The 18,124-nt window shown below is 40.2% G+C and overlaps 1 pseudogene; it reads right to left on the bottom strand.

Annotated features, from left to right (window-relative positions):
* Positions 1 to 7,121: 7,121 nt before the first annotated feature.
* On the bottom strand, positions 7,122 to 8,369 carry LOC116528719 (annotated as a pseudogene).
* Between the last annotated feature and the right edge of the window lie 9,755 nt (positions 8,370 to 18,124).

Here is an 18,124-nt window from a genome sequence, read left to right as displayed (position 1 = left end):
AAAAAAAAAAAAAAAAAAAAAAAGGTGGAAGGTGGGCAGGGTAGCTCCTGCCTGTAATCCTAGCACTTTGGGAAGTTGAGGCAGGGGGATGGCTTGAGGCCAGGAGTTCAAGACCAGCCTAACCAACACAGAGAGATCTATTTTTACTAAAAATTAGAAAAACCAAAAAGTTATCTGTGTGTAGTGGCATGCACCTGTAGTCCCAGGACTCAGGAGGCTGTGATGGGAAGATCACTTGAACCCAGGAGGGTGAGGCTGCAGTAAGCCATGGTTGTGCCACTGCACTCCAGCGTGAGTGACACAATGAGACCCTGTTTCAAAAAAAAAAAATTACTTGGATTTTTAAAGGGTTTCTGAATTTGTTTCTGTAAGCATATTTTAGCATAGTACATTTAAGGTATTAGAAATCCAATCTCCTTAGTTTATTAAAATTTTAGGAACATTCAGTTTATAAAAGCAATTATGTCTTTAAGTCAATCAGAATAGAGCTTCTTTAAGAAACTTTAAAATTTAATTTATTAATACTCTCTCAAGATAGGAGAATATTTTATATTCACACAACAAGAGGTAAAGGCTTAAATTACAGAAATAGATGTCTAGCCATAAAGGAGCTTAGAGCTTCAATTCTACAATTTTAGCCTCAGGTTAAGAGATAGGAGGCACAGAAACACAGAAACTCACTGGTGCAGATATCAAAGGGCTATTCTCCTTCCTGATGGGCACAAACTTCTTTGAGCTCAAAATAAACAAATCGACAAACAAATAAGACTAACCAACCAGATTCTCTCTCATCTTTTTATTTAACAGAAAATAGATTTCTATAACATATTAAAACATTTATAGAAACCATTAAATGATCAGACTGTAAAACCAAATTCCTGCTCATTGTTGCCACCGTCGGGGGATGGCTTCTCAGCCATATGCAAAAGAAACAAATGAACTAAAACAAAACACAACACAAAATTGGTAGAGATGGGGAAAAAAACTAGAGAAACAATCAACAAAGTTCTATTGCCACCTGTCCTAATCAGGGTTCTGTAGAGGGACAGGACTAGTGGGACAGATGTATATAAGAAAGTGAGTTTATTAAGGAGTATTGACTCACACGGTCACAAAGTGAAGTCCCACAATAGGCCATCTGCAAGCCGAGGAGCAAGGAAGCCAGTCCAGGTCCCCAAGCCCCAAAAGGAGGGAAGCTGGCCAGGCGCGGTGGCTCACGCCTGTAATCCTAGCACTTTGGGAGGCCAAGGCAGGTGGATCATGAAGTCAAGAGATGGAGACCATCCTGACCAACATGGTGAAACCCTGTGGCACTTGCCTGTAATCCCAGCTACTCAGGAGGCTGAGACAGGAGAATCACTTGAACCCAGGAGGCAGAGATTGCAGTGAGCCGAGGTCACGCCACTGCACTCCAGCCTGGTGACTGAGTGAGACTCTGTCTCAAAAAAAAAGGAAAAAGAAAAAGTAGGGAAGCTGACAGTGCAGCCTTCAGTCTCTGGTTGAACACTTGAAAGCCCCTCGCAAACCACTGGTGTAAGTCCAAGAGTTCAAAAGCTGAGGAACTTGGAGTTTGATGTTTGAGGGCAAGAAGTATCTAGCATGAAGAAAGATAGAGCCCAGAAGACTGTGCCAGTCTAGTCCTTCCACATTCCTCTGCCTGCTTTTATCCTAGCTGTGCTGGCTGCTGATTAGATGGTGCCCATCGAGAACGAGGGGTGGGTCTGCCTCTCCCAGTCCACCAACTCAAATGCTAATCCCCTTTAGCAACACCCTCATCGACACACCTAGCAACAATACTTTGCATCCTTCAATCCAATCAAGCTGACACTCAATATTAACCATCACACTACCTCAGGTTCCAGGAATTTACATGGTGGGGCTTCAGCTTCCTGGAGACACACTTCTCTTCCCCGGGAGCAGTTTCTCTTGGGCCATCAGGTGAGTCCACATCACTGGAAGATGTCTAAAGCTACTAAAAATATATTTTTAAAAAAGGTAAAGATAACTTATGCAAATATAAAATGAACGTGTCAATAGTTTTACTTAATTAAGAGAAATAGTACAATGTTACAATGGATTCAAAAAATATTTAAAAGAGCACAGACACATACAGGCATGCAGGGGAAGAAAAATATCTTTTCCTTCTACCTATCTTAGAGTTGTTAGCTGAGGCCTTTGTAACAAAAGACAGGAACAACAGAAATGAACACAAATTTATTTAATATAAGTTTTTGTAACACTGGGGTTTTTTTTTTTTTTTTTTTTTTCTGAGACAGAGTCTCACACTGTCACCCAGGCTGGAGTGCAATGGCGTAATCTTGGCTCACTGCAACCTCTGCCTCCCAAATTCAAGCAATTCCCCTGCCTCAGCCTCCCAAGTAGCTGGGATTGCAGGTGCCCTTCATCACGCCTGGCTAATTTTTTGTATTTTTAGTAGAGATGGGATTTCACTATGTTGGCCACGCTGGTCTCAAACTCCTGACGTTGTGATTCACCCACCTCGGCCTCCCAAAGTGCTGGAATTACAGGCGTGCGCCATTGCCCCCAGCCACACTGGGTGCTTCTTAAGGAAAGAAAACCCCAAAGAAACAATTAAACCCATGTTTTGATGCCAGGTTTGATGAAGAGGGGAAAGTTGTAGAAGAATGTGGAAGGATAAAGGGAATGAATAAATCAGGGCAAACTTAGCAAGGCCTGTTCACTCACATTCCTTTCTGTGTCCCTCCATCTTCAAAGGTAAGGATGCTTCTTTCCTCTGGGTGTAGGGAGGGGGACCTCTCACCTGAGAGTGTACAATCTCCTTCATGGGAGAAGGACAGGGGAAAGTCAGAGACCTTTCTGCACATGCTATTTCTCAAATTTCTTAAGCTGTGAATACTCAGTATTTGTATTGGTGCCATATTTTGGGTAATGTGTCCTGAACCCCACCAGACACTTACATGAATTTACAAATAAAAATCTGCTTTTTCCGTAGTGAGAGGGGGAAGGGAAATCAGTTGTCTCCCCACCTGACAAAATGTGTTTTCATGTTTACAGACCAGAATGATTTGCATTGCCACCAGCTACCTACAATTTCCAGAGTTGAAAAATAGCTCAAAGACAATGAAAGACACAAACCCCATAGAGCAGAAAACCTAAAGGGGTGTGCTTTAGATAACATGTAGATTTCCATTGAAGATATACTCTAGTCTTTTTCTTTGTTTGTTTTGATCCATTTCAAAGTCTTTCACAAACAAGGCTCAAAAGCATAAAAATTATAAAAATCACACAAGTTTTATAACAAAACAGTTATATTAAATGTGGACCACAGGTACATTTTACTGTGTTTGATTTGGTGTGGAGTGCAATATTAAAAAATAAAGTGAAAGTGCCTAGAATCTATGAAGGTCCCTTGCTGTTTAGTAGGTGATAGCACTGCATTAAGTGATTGGGGGATCACTGAGAAGAGGGGAGATTTGGGCCAAGCCTTCATGGAACTTACATCTCATTTCATCATGTTGTACAAAAACAAAGAAAATTTTTTTTTAAATTAGGTACTGATATGTAATCAGAAAAATGAGTTCAGTAAAAAGATGATGCAGAGGAAATGTGACTGACTAAATAAGGTGGTATAGAAGATATTGTTGGTTGCTGACTTACTATGCTTCACTGCTTTTTTGAGATCTGGCCCCTAATTTTTTTTTCTTGTATAGAAGGGCTTGAAGTGTGCAGGGAAGGTAGGCCGTTCCCCTAGTCCCAGGCTATGGTCAAAGCCCAGCACAGTAATTCTATACTCTGTGTCTTTCTCTCCATTACCACTGAAATTACTCCGTTTCTGGCACTGTTGTCTCTCTTTTGTGTTACCATTCTTCAAATCACTTTATTTCTGTTAACCTGTTTGTGAACTTAATTACAAATTAATTTATTTAAAATTAACTGTGAAATTGTGAAAACATACATAATGAAAAGCATATAAAATGAAAAGTAAAGAACAGCTTTTAATAAAATGATCATCCAAATAACCATCACCCAGGGAATAGAATAGGAAATTGTGAGCACCCTCCAGTCCATCTACGTGTCTTTGCCTGATTGTGGCCCCTTCCTTATTTCCAATCACTATCTTGATACTGTGCTAATTCCATCTAGCCTTTTCATCAGAGTTTTAGCACCTGTGTACTAATCTGAAAATTTTGCAGTTACGGCTGTTCTGAACTTTATTTTAAGTTGCTTCCTTCACTCAACACTATATTTGTGAGATTCATTCATGTTGCTGGCAAAACTAATTTGCTAAGCGTCATTGCTATATTGCAGTGTTCTCAAAATGTTTTGCTCTCAGAACCTCTTTACACTGTTAAAAATTATTGGGAACCCCAAATACCTTTTGTTTATATGGGTTGTATTATCCGTGTTTAGTGCATTAGAAATTAAAATCTAAAAACATTTTTTGATCCATTAGAAATAACATTAATACTTCAAAAAGGTATTGGATATATGGTAAATCTAGAATTACTGTATAACCCAGCAATTCCACTCCTAGATAGTGGGAACACAAACAGATGTTTGTGCACCAATGTTTATTGCACAATTTTCCACAATAGCCAAAAGGAGGAACAACCCAAATGTCCATCAACGCAATATACCATCAAAATTTGGTATATACATGTAATGGAGTATTATTCAGCCATAAATGAGAATGAAGCTCTGCTACAACATGGATGAATCTGAAAAACAGTATGCTAGCTGAAAAAGCCAGATACAAAAGGACAATAATTGCATAATTACATAATACAAAATGTCTAGAATAGGAAAATCATAGAGACAGAAAGTAGATTAAAGGTTTCCAGGAGTTAGGGGAGGGAAGGAATGGGCGTTACTGTTTCAAGAACGTAGTGTTTCTGTTTGTGGTGATATAATTAGATGCCATTGAGTTACATACTTTAAAATTTTTTAAATGGCAAATTTTATGTTATATATATTTTAGCATAGTAAAACAAATATACAGGAACAAAAGTAATGATAATAAAACTATTACTGTTAACATCAGTGCTGTGGTCTGAATGTTTGTTCCCCTGCTCCAAAATTCATGTGTTAGAATCCTAACCTCCGAGCTGATGGTATTAGAAGATGAGGCATTGGAAGGTGACTAGGTCAGAGGGCAGAGCCCTCATGAATCAGATAAATGTCCATATAAATGGGCTTAAGGGAGCTTCCTTGCCCCTTTCGCGATGTGAGGAATCAGGGAGAAGATACCATCTATGAAAACAACTCTTGACTAGACACCAAATCTCCCAGTGCCTTGATCTTGGACTTCTGAGCCACCAGAATTCAGAGAAATGTTTCTATACACTACCTAACTTACGGTATTTTGTTATAGAGGCAATCTGAACTGTCTTAATCTTGCAACAGTAAGTTACATATATTCATGAAAAATCACTATAATTTCCACAATAAGAAATTAATTAGAAAAGTGGCATTGTTTTACACATCTTTAATGTGTGGTTTAAGAGAAGACAGTTGAATTTTCATTGGATTTTGTATTAATGTGTTGCAATACTTTGGTTTAGCTGAAGTACCTGAAGGAAATCTAGTTTTACACAATTATGCAGTTGGAAAAGGGAGGAGCACTTTAATAGATTGTGCAGGTAATTGTGGACTTTCTCCTTTGATATTATGCCAGAATTTGATAAATAGTAGTTTCTTAAGAATTTTTTGAATGTGGTATCTGAAACCATGTAGTTTTGTCTATCTTGCTCTTTGAGTGGAACTTTTGCTTAAGTATGATTTTATAACATGCATTGATGGCTCATAAGTTATGCGTATCTTCTGAATGTTGACATATTTCATTATGCAATATAAAAAAATCCCAACAGTTAAAGTCACCACCAATCTCATCTGAAGATTCTTCAAGTTTTGGAAAACTCATAGTGGTGGGTCCAGTTTTCAAAAATTCTAATTTTCATGTGAAAGCTCAGATTTTATAATTGGCAACAAATACTGTCATTTTTTTTCCAGGTTAACTTTGTTAATGTTTGATAAAATATCTGCCAGATTCCTAAGTCTGAATAACTATTGCTGAAACCTCAGTTTGTGTATCCAAATAGAAACTGCTGTGTTATTTTTAAAAGTGGTTAGTTCGGCTCACAACTCAAATATTTGCACAAGCGCTTTTCCTCAAGGCAGCCATTGTACTTTGGAATGCGGCAAAAGTGCTTTATGTGTATTTCCTATTTTGTCACACAGAATATTTAAAAATATACTAACTTGGAGAAAAATTTGGCAATACCTATCAAAACAACATACTCACTTACTTTTGATTTAGCAATCCTACTTCTAGGAACTAAGTTGAAGACATGCCTCCAACAGTGCAAAAATTCATTATATACTTTGGATGTTTTGTACCTTCCAAATCTCATGTTGAAACGTGACCTTCAGTGTTGGAGGTGGGCCTAGTAGAAGGTATTTGGGTCATGGAGATGGATCCCTCGTGAATGGCTTGGTGCTGTCCTCATAGCAATGAGTGAGTTCTCACGCTCTGAGTTCATGTAAGATATGGTTGTTTAAAAGAGCCTGGCACCTTCTTCCTCTCTTTCTTGCTCTCTCTCTCACCATGTGACACAGTGGCTTCCCCTCACTTTCCAACATGAGTATGACCTTCCTTAGGGCCTCACCAGAAGCAGATGTGGCACTAGGCTTCATGTACAGCCTGCTGAACCATGAACCAAATCTTTTTTCTTCAGAAATTACCCAATCTCCAGTATTTCTTTTTAGCAATGAAAATGAACTAACGCAATGCATAGGTACACGTTTATTTGTTGCAGCTTATTTAGAATTGCAAAGTATTGGAAACAACCTAAATGCCCATACCTAGAGAAGTTGTTGAATAAACTACATAACATCTACAAAATGGAGCATTATACAGCTACATAGAAGAATAAAGGAGATATATAAGAACCAATTTGGAATGATTTCCAGGATATACTGTTAACAGAAAAAAAGCAAAGAACAAAAGAATGTTTATAGTATACTATTCCTTATATATATAAAAAAAAGGATAAAGCACACATATTTGCTTGTTTGCACAAAAAAAATCAGGAAAGATAAATGAGATTATCTTAGCAGTGGGTGGGAAGTAATTGGAATGGGGCTGGGCTGATATTGATGAAGAGGAGTGACTTCTTTGGGAGGTGGGTCGTGTACCAAATTTCTTTATTTGAAGGAATGGTACAAATCAAATAACTTAAGCTGATGTTTTGGTACAACTTATAGAAAAAGTAAAAGAAAACTCAACATGCATGCATTGCCTTGGGGACCTGGCAAGTCACCCATGGCTATGGGAAAATTAGCCTAAGGCTTTGCTCTCATGATCGCTGTCTCCCAGGGTGATCTTGTCAAAGAGATATCCTGCCAAGCCAGATTCAAGGGCTCCCATCTTGTGAGAGTTGGTCGCCCAATTCTTTGATGGATTTCACCTGCTCATTTAGGTAATGTGTGTCAATGAAGTCAACGCAACGGGGGTCATTTTTGTGAGTGGCCAGTTTGTGCAGTTCCAGTAGTGATTGATTCACATTTGTTGTCAAGTGTAACGCATACTGTATTGCATTCAGCCCACTCTCCCAGTCATCATAGTCTGGTTTCTTGATATCCTGAAGGAAGATTCAACCACCTCTCTGGTTGTGCAGCTTCTTCAGTTTCTTGGCATGTTCCCTCTCCTCATGAGATTGGTGAAGAAAGTATTTGGCAAAGTTCTCAAAGCCACATTATCGCAGTTAAAGTAGTAAGATTTAGACAGGAAGAGATAGGCATAGAGTTCCAGGTTGATCTGGCAGTTGATGGCAGCTTCTGTGTCCTGGTGGTGAGGCAGGAGAATAGGGTCTGGAGGCTGGGAACCTAGGGCTGATTCACACTGATGTCCTAGAACTGAATCTAATGGAAAACCCCACCTCTCCATGCCCAAGTAACAAAAAGATGAGAGGCTGCTCCCTTTGTGCTGCCTTGCAGATGAATAATGGAAAGTACCTCTGTAACTTCACTTCCCTGCTGGTCCCCTCCCGCAACCAATCAGACTGATCATGGGCCAAGTCTTTATTTACATAGGGTGTAACCAAGTAACCAATGGGAAACCTCTAGAGGGTATTTAAACCCCAGAAAATTCTGTAACCATTGCTCTTGAGCCGCTTGCTCTAGCCTGCTCCTACTCTCTGTGGAATGTACTTTTGTTTCAGTAGATCTGTGCTTTCCTTGCTTCATCTTTTAGTTGCTTTGCTTGTGCATTTTGTCCAATTCTTTGTTCAAAATGCCAAGAATCTGGATGACTCCCAATCAAGATCCTTCAACAGAATGGTAGTGCTGGCTCACCTGCAAGGGGAATGCATCCTCATGGAGGCTAAGGAGAGGCGGCAGGGGCCTTGGGGCTGTCTGAGGGCTTGGTGAGAAGGCAGTGGAGGGATGGCTGTAAGTGGCCTGCAGGAAGGTTGCAGGGAGTGGAGGACCAGCACCAGGTTCCATCCAAACCCTGTTAAAGCAGGAAACTCTGGACTCCCATGAAGAACGTCTAGATATATTGTTGAGTACACCGTTTTGTGTAGCCTTGACTCTTAGAAACAGCATCTTACACATACACCCAAATATCAACAAAATTTCAAAGCAAGCAGGATGTAAGAAGAAGCAAAATGAAATGAAAACCAGAACAACTGATTTTTTTTTTTTTTTTTGAGATGGTTTCCTTCTTGTTGCCAGGCTGGACTGTAATGGCACAATCTCGGCTTACTGCAACCTTCACCTCCTGTGTTCAAGTGATTCTCCTGCTTCGGCCTCCAGAGTAGCTGGGATTTACAGGCATGCGTCACCATGCCCAGCTAATTTTTGTGTTTTTAGTAGAGACGGGGTTTCTCCATGTTGATCAGGCTGGTCTTGAACTCCTGACCTCAGGTGATCCGCTTGCCTCGGCCTCCCAAAGTGTTGAGATGACAGGCTTGAGCCACTGCGCCCTGCCGTGAATTTTTTTAAAAATGAAAAACACTGCAGAGGATGGGGAAGGAAAGAACTGACCTAAGTCATTTTGAAAAACAGTTACTTGACTAGATCGTGTATGACTAAAGACACAGAACCTGCACACGGGCATAGGTGAGCAGTTCTGTAACTATGTTTAGGAACAAATAAGTATAGATAAAGAAAACATTTCTCACTGTTGCTGAAAGAAGCCACAAATAAGAAAAGGAGAAATACTAGAATAAACTTTAAGTTGTTGGATAGGAATCAGAGGTATCAGTGTGAACTCGATTTTTTAATGGATACACAGGTGTAGAGTGTGTGTGTGTTTTTTACACTTGATCTTAGCCAAAAAGTGGAGAAGCGATTGTGTGTGTGGTTTAATTCTAACTGTCCTTTGATTGGAACTTAATAGCAAAGAACATGCCTGCTTTCCAGACCTTGGTTTCTCCACTAAAAAGAACCAGAACTCCACAGGAAAAATGGAAGATTCCAGGGTTTGGCTGTAGAAAATATAAAATGAGCTTGGAACATCATAAAGTACCAGAAAAGAAGGAAGTGCTTCAAAAGGATAGGGACATGTCAACACAACACAGGAACCCATCTGAAGGAGCAACCAATGGCCAAGTCTAAATAATTTGAGCAAGAAAAAAAATAATGGTACAATTGGGTTATAACCTATAGACTGAAACAAATATCCATGAATCCATACTGATGTAAATAAATAATTGAATAAATCAATAGGAGAGAAGAGATAGCTTTTCCTTATAGAATATTTCCACATCTAGTAATTCAAGGCTATAATCCTTAAATTTCTAGGTGTGGTAGACAGAAAAATGTCCCCCTCCCCAAAGATGTCCATGCTCTAATCCCCAGAACCCATAAACATGTTATCTTTCACGGCAAAGGGACAGATGTGATTAAATTAAGGCCTTTGAGACAGGGAGATTATCCTGAATTATCTGTGTGGGCCTAAGGTAATCACAACCATTCTTGGAATTAATGTTGCACATTTTGAGAAGTCTTCAAAAAAAGAAAACAGATTACGTAACTAACTAATAGGGGAGGCCAGTGTAATGGTAACAAACAAACAAAGCTTTGATTCTAAAGAGGGCAAAAGAAAACAGAAACAGACACAGAAAAGGACACAGAAAACAGGTAGGATAAAACAGAAGGTGGCAAATGGTAGATTTAAACCAAAGACATGGAATGAAGTGAATAAAGCAAGAGGCCGATCTCTATATCATTTAAGAATTATTTTAGGCTGGGTGCGGCGGCTCATACCTGTAATCCCAGCACTTCGGGAGGCAGAGGTGGGCGGATCACTTGAGGTCAGGAGTTTGAGACCACCCTGACCAACATGGTGAAATCCCATCTCTACTGAAAATACAAAAATTAGCCAGGCATGGTGGTATGTGCCTGTAATCCCAGCTACTTGGGAGGCTGAGGCTGGAGAATTGCTTGAACCCAGGAGGCAGAGGTTGCAGTGAGCCGAGATTGTGCTATTGTAGCACTCCAGCCTGGGTGACAAGAGTGAAACTCTGTCAAAAAAAAGAAAAAATTTATTTTAATAGGTTTGTCAATTCTGTGAATATCTCTGGAAGAATACACAGTGTTTCCCTAGGGTCTCAGATGACAGGAAGGCTTCTCTTTGATTATTTACCTTTATTTGAAATTTTGACCATGTGAATGTATTACATTCCCATTTAAAAAATGTTAATTAAAATACATATTTGTTGAATGAGTATACTGGGTATGAAAATTCATAGAACATATTTATCTTTCTGGTTTATATTTAGATTTCCTTGTCCCTTCCCCTCCACCTAATTTTCCTGCTCCTATTCCTCTCTTCCTTTTTCCTTTTAACATTTTGTGCCCAATGGGGGGTTACAATGGCTTGCTGCAAATATTGCAATTTAAGAAACATAATACACTTTACCATTTATCTGGACCGGACCATGGTCCCCTGGCTCTGGAACAAAATCTGTCCAGGGATTTTTCCAGGACTCCAACCTCCTGGACCTGACTATGAAGACATAAGAATGGTGATGATGGAATCAGTTCTCTGGCCACCTTAGCCATAACCACCAAAGCATGAGGAAGTGTCCCCTACTTCCCAAAGGAGCCTTCTCCACAGAACGGGAAATCTTGAGAATCTAGTTTAGAACGGGAAATCTTGAGAATCTAGTTTTACTTCAAGAAATTAGCAGAGAAGACCAGCTTAGACAACATGGAAAAATCCTGTCTCTAAAAAAAATACAAAAATTAGCCAGACATTGTAGTACATGCCTATAGTCCCAGCTACTTGAGAGGCTGAGGTGGGAGGATTGCTTGAGCCCAGGAGGTCAAGGCTGCAGTGAGCCATGATCGTTCCATGGCACTCCAACCTGGGCTACAGAGCAAGACCCTGTCTCCAAAAGAAAAGAAATTAACAGAGAAATGAATCCAGAAGCTGCTGCCTCAATCCAGGTCAAGTATGTGTTTCTAGGATTTTGATTGTGTTTCTCTGGCCATCAGCAGCAGCTGTGGTTGGGAGCCCGCTGTGCTGGGATGATGTCTTAGGGAGCATTACTCAGCAACTGCAGAAGTGTGCAGTAATAAACATGTGTTTGGACAATAAGGAGAAAGAAGTGAGGGTTTCCTGAACAGGTACTGGAAAACATCTTGTACAGCCTCAGAAATGCTTTTCGGTAGCTGATCCTGGTGGCTTAGTGCAGGAGGCTGCCTCACCAAGGAGTGGGCTGTGCCTCAGAGCAGGCAGAAAACCAGGCAGAAAATGGCTTCATCTTACTCTAAGCTTGAAATGCTCCTGGTTTGCAGGGGTTGGTCTCTGGTGATCTTTAAGACCAAACCTAAATGTCTATATATATGAAATTTTTTCATGCAATAAGCTTTTAGTGGCTGTGTGCTGTAAGCCAAATACCATGGGCTTTGATTTATCAGTGTTTGGAGGAGGATAGGAAGAAAAAGCGTATCAGGGAGAAGAGAGTTTTATAACCTCAGCTTCTCACCAGTAGGCAAGCAATGTGGCATTAAGACAATGAGGAGTCCCAGAATTAATCACACTCATTTCTTTTCTGTGACACCAGTTGTTATAAACCAGGGATGGGCAAACTACCTCCTATAGCCGTATCTGACTCACAAACAAACCCAGCTCATGGTCAATCTTGCTCACTGCATCCTTTTCAAATAAAGTTTTATTGAACCACAGCCACATACATTTGCTTACATATTGTCTATGGTTGTATTCACACTAAAATGGCAGAGTTGAATAGTTGAAACCACAGCTACATGGCTCTCAAAGCCTAAAATATTTATTCCCCAGCCCCCAGTGGAAAAACTTTACTGAGTCCCGAAAAAGTTTTCTCAGTCCCGTGAAGTTTACTGAGCAATGTGATAAGTATGCTGGTATCACATAGAGCAAGGATGTGTTCAGTATGTCATCTGGGCACATCCAGAACTAAGCATTTCTTAGTAGGGATTGGTAGGCAGGAGAAACTTAGGGCCACGTAGACTGGTGGACAGTTTTTGATTGAACCTTAGCATAACTTAGTGTGTCCTTTTTCTAGGAGAGCTCATGTTTATAGCTGTACACACGAGGCAGAATGATGCAATTCAGCAGTGATTAAAGGCAGAGCAGGTTCCTCCCACATCTGCTTTTCTTGGCAACTGGATAGCAGTCAGTGTGAAAGGGGACGGAGAAATGTCATGGATTCAGGACCTTGGAGGCAGCAATTAGAAGCACTGGATGTGATGAACACCTAGCTACTACACGATTGGGCCATAAAATAAAATGTTGAATGAAAAATGAGATCTATAATGCCAAACTGTTTGTCAATTAAAAATATATGCACGCAAATCAATAATTTGCATCTTTTATACCACTTATAAGCAAAAAATACACATTAAACACATTACAATTGCCTTGTAGGGGAAGACAGAGTGGCTTTGGGAAATAAGAGTGAATCAATTAATAAATAAGACAGTGGAGAGGCATCACATGGACAGATGATGATACTGTGCTAAAGTGCTGATAGCAGCTGAGGACTTTAACTGACAGCACCTGAAGTCCAAGGACAACAAAGTAACAACTGAAAAGAATGGGAGGAGGAAGGAAAGGAGGGTAAGGGAAGGAGGGAGAGAGGGAGAGGGAAGAAAAGAAGGGAGGGATGGCAAAGGAAAAGAGCGAGAGAGAGAAGGAAAGAAGAAAGGATAGAAAGAGGCAGGGGAGAAAGTGAAGGATAGAGGGAGGAGAAGGAAGAAAGGAAGGAAGGGAGTTAGGGAGAAGGAAAGAAGGAGGAAACAAGGCTGGAAGAATCTGGAGACATAGCCGGCTTCTGTTATAGCTTTGACAACTACGTGGGTTTGAGACCCATGATGACCTGTAAGGACTCAGCTTGCAAACAATCCAGCATCTTAATGGAGGCAGTGGTGGTAGTGATGGTGACGTGTGTGTATGTGTGTGACATGGGTAGGGGTCAGAGCTGGGAAACCCAAGCCAAATGAGTTCTGTCTAGGGGTAGATAGGTTGTGAGAGTCCCAGGAAAGTTGAGGATCAAGCCAGTTGGGATTCATAGCCCAGTCAAGAACCCGCTGCTCTGGCAATGAGGGGTGAGTGTGGTGTGGGTTGGGGAGGGCTTTCGCGCTCTGGACACTCACATGGGGCATGTTGAGAGTGAGCTCTAATATAACGCTAGGTTCTGTGTGGCCCAAGGACTGAACAGAAGCCTTGGGCAACAGCGGGTTAAAGGACTTCAGAGATAATCAGTAGAGCCTGTAGGTGAATGTTCTCATCCTGTGTTTAATTTCCATTACTTGGTTTAATAATTTCTGTTCTGATGCTTATGGGGTTGTTTTGATGGTCAAATGAGATGGCTATGCATAAAAGAACTGTGGAAAAGTAAAGTACCCCTTACATCAGTTATTAATATATTTAAGCCGTTTTTTAGAATATAATTTCTTCTTCCTATCCACCCATCAGCCCAGTTTGCTGGTTAGAGAAAAAGGGAGCTAGTAAAAATTCCAAGTAGCCATTTGACTCCAAAAGATGTGAGAAAAAAACATAATCGCTTTTATGTTACTTTAGTTACCTTTTTCAAAAGGAACATGTATTATTACACATAATTTTGTTCTTAAACCTCAAAAATTAAATTAGCCCCTTTCCATGGTTTTCAAACATTTTTGAGGTGCATCTCAGAACTGCCCAACCTATTGTTAATGTCAATCATGCTATCCTAGCTGCTGACAACAGAACTTTGTCCAGCCATTATCTGGCAGCGCCGGAAAAGAAGAAAAATGGAGACATTTCTAAAACGCACAAGCCAGTGGACTTTAGGCGTCAGGAAAGAAAAGGAAAGCCCACCGTGAGAATTGTTCTTGCTAACCCGACTAAGATCATATTTTTAAAGAATATGATAAATATGCTGGTATCATTTTCTATTATCAAATAATTTAGATATGTTTCTAAAATCTTTTCTCATTTAAAAATAATTTGGAAATTATGTAGGCTTTAACAAAAAAGTGAAACTCACCTGTAACCCACCACATATTCAGGGAATATACATACACATATGTATGTATATATATGTGCATATATTGCATATATTATATTCATTTTTTGCAACAACAGGTTGCAAACTATATACACAGTACTGGGTTCTGCTATTTTTTAAATACAGCCTTACATCACTAGCCCCTTTTCATGTTACTAAGTTTTCTCAATAATGTGATTGTTAAGTACCAAATAATATTTCATTATATGAATATGCCATGGTTTTTTGGAACTTTCCTATATTTAGTTATAATAGTCATAACTATTGCCAATAAGTAAAGTTTTCATAAACTTTTAAAATATAAATCTGTAATAGCATTGCTAATTGCTTCCTAGTATAGATTCATGAAATTGAAATTACCAGGACACAGTGTGTTATCACTTTCAAGTCTCTTGCTGCATGGTTCTAAGTTGCTTTTTTGAACCATTGTAATAGTGTACTCCAATTGACAGTCTATGTCCTTCCACATCCTCACCAGCACCGAGTTTCATCTTTAAAAGAATCCTGGCCAATTTGAAAAGTGCAGGGAACAAATTGCTTACTTAGTTCTTCCCCATATCCTTTTGGGGGACATTCTTTCCCCATCCATAGTCATTCTTATCAGACCTTAGAAGCATAGGCAGTATTCAGTGATGGCATGTATATTGTATGCTTCCATGTGACACCACCACATATTTTATTGCTTAAATTGTCTTTGCATTATAAAAAAGGAAAACTCCCACAATCCATGTTATTTTAGAAAATATCATATGCCAACAGCATCTTGCATACATATTACTATTCTAGAAGAAGCCAGGCTGCATTGGGTCAGGGTTTCCCTTTCAGTGATAAAAAGCTCTCTAAGGCCTATTTTCTTTTTGGATATTTGACTCCACACAGTGTCAGCCCTGTTGTAGCCAATGCAAATTAAGGAATTTATCACCCAGAGTGTGACACCTTATGGAAGGCATATAGGAAGAACAGGGTGGGCAGCCAAGGTAAGGTAGGGAGGGATGTGGTGAAAAACACTGTGTGACTCCACCCACAATTACAGGAGACAGAAATTTACAAAGTGCATAGAACAAAGCAAAGACCAAGCAGCAGAAGATGATATTTTCCAGGGCTTGAGATATAATTTACTTCTAAATAAAAGCAGTCCCTTACATAAATGACACATTGGTTTTTCACTGTCCAGCTTTTATTGAGGAGAGAGGTAAGAATAAATTACAGAAAAAAACAAGCTTTTGGAGAGCAGGATGAAGGACCTATGTGCACAAAACCCTGGGCTCAGGGATTTAGGTTCCAGAAACCTCTAGTTAAGACTTTTGTATCTCTTACTGGATGAGGACAGGCTCCTTCCAGAGGCACCTGCAATTTACCTGTTTACATATGACTTTGTTCTGAGATTCAACAACAGTATAGTCAAATAGTATTTTTTGTTGTTCATGAGTATGGGAGTTAAATACCCAACACAGTTGTTTTGGTTGTTTTACTGAAGAGTTATGATGTTTAAGGGGAAAAACATACTTCAGTTTGGAGGCAAGGGCTTAAATCTCTCTCAGCTAGCCATTCCTGAAAAAGAGTTTATTCATAACTCAAGGCTCCATGACTTCCCTTTGGCAGCTCCTAGAATTGTTTGCATCATGTCCGGATGGAAACAGCCAGTCTCTGCAGGGTTTCCCTGGCAAACATTACAGAATAGTTGCTTCTGAGTCATCTCTGAGAAGGGATGCTGCAGGCGAAAGAAAAAGGCATAAACTATTATAGGCTAAAAGAAATACCTCAATTAATTTCTTGTTTTAGCAAAAGTAGAAAGTGTACACTCTCTTAACCTACTATAATGAGCTGTCCAATTATTCAGGTATTGTCTCTCACTCCGGACCCACTCTCTACATAATATTTTGTGACACTGAAGCTGAGGCTCTGCAAAGCACGCTTGTGCTTTGCCGGAAGGCTCTCTACTATACTTTGCGACAGGGGGCACTACAGGGAGCGCCCCCGTGATGCTGAGGAGGCAGGGGACTTGCTCTTATTTACTTTCTGCTGATTCTTTTTCCTATCAGGGTTATCCCAGCCAGCGAGGCACCTAGCTGGGCTGCTTTCTGCAGTTGCTACCTCTGTGATATCACAGAATTCTCTTATTGTTCTTTCAGATGCCTAGATAACAACTGTATATCCAGTTAACAGTTCTTTATATTAAATTTATTCTGTACAAATACTGGTATGGTTTCTGACTTCTGACTGAACCCTGTCTGATCCATGAGCTTACATAGGTTTTTGTACGCACAGTCAGACAAGTGGCTGGGAAAGGTGTGAGCTTATCTCTTTTAGATAGGGTGATTGGACTTGTCTGTTGGTTGCAATATTTTCTTGCTTTGACTTGTCTGTTGGTTGCAATATTTTCTTGCTTTTACCGTATGCCCATCTCAGAACTAGACTATGGGGACGTGGTGATGATGAGACATCATCACTGCCCTCAGGGAGTAACCTCTTCATAGCTGATAAAAGATGATGCCTGCCTTAGTTCATTTTGTAATGCTATAATGGAATACCACAGATTGGGTAATTTATAAAGAACAGAAATTTATTCTCTCAGTTGTAGAGGTTGGAAAGTCCAAGATCCAGGTGCCAGCCTCAGCCTCTGTTTCCAAAATGGTGCCTTGTTGCTGCATGGCAGGAGAGCAGGAGAGAGAGAACTCACTCCCATATACCCTTTTTATAGTGGCATTGATCCACTCAGTAGGGCAGAGCCCTTATGACCAAAACACCTCCGATTAGGCCCCACCTGTCAATACTATTGCACTGGGCATTAAAAATGCCCATGACAGGAAGTACAGCCAGGGCAGCAGGCTCTGCATGTTTCTGGCTGAATGCTGCATGTTCCACCGTTTAATTACAGTTTAAAGTCAGTCAGCCTGTGTGTCTGTCTGTCTGTCTGTTATCTCAATTATCTATCTTTCTCATTAGTGTGATATGATGAGCGGTTAAGAGCTCCAGGCTCTGGAGTCAGACCACCAGTGTTCCTGACTCTGTTCCTCATGAATTGTATGTCTAAGGACATGCTGCTTGCCCACCCTAAGCCTTGATTTCCTCTTCTGTAAAATGGGAACAACATCAATATCTACTTCTAGCTCCTAGGGCTTTAAGGACTATATGAGATAATGCATCTTAGATGCTCAGCCTGGTACTTGTTACCCACTAAGTATACAACTAACTTTGGCTGTCAAATCTGAGACTCTCCCAGATTCCCAGGGTCAGCTGGTTAACTTTTTCTTTTGTGTCAAGAGGCAGCTTGGGGGAAAACATGGTTGTGAGCAAGATAGGAGGGAGAAAAATAGAGTTCTGTCATGTGGTTCTCAACAACGGTGAGCATACTACCACCACCACCACCAACAACAATGCAATAATATCAATACTGGCATTATTTATCAGCCAAGAAGCCAGTGCAGAGAATAGAAAACTAGGCTGGGCTTTTCTTTCTTAAGGCATCTATTGGACTGGAATTAGACTGAGAAACATCACAATCAGAGATGTTAGTGGTGGGAGATCAGAGCTGAGCAAATGAAGCATTAAGAGCTAGGGGGGAATAATGGGGACTTATAAAAAAGAAAAAAAGAACTGGGATA

This window comes from Sapajus apella, unplaced genomic scaffold, assembly GCF_009761245.1.
Source record: "Sapajus apella isolate SASKATOON/1434 unplaced genomic scaffold, GSC_monkey_1.0 scaffold59, whole genome shotgun sequence".
Lineage (NCBI taxonomy): Eukaryota > Metazoa > Chordata > Mammalia > Primates > Cebidae > Sapajus > Sapajus apella.
This window is presented reverse-complemented; position numbering and strand designations above follow the sequence as displayed.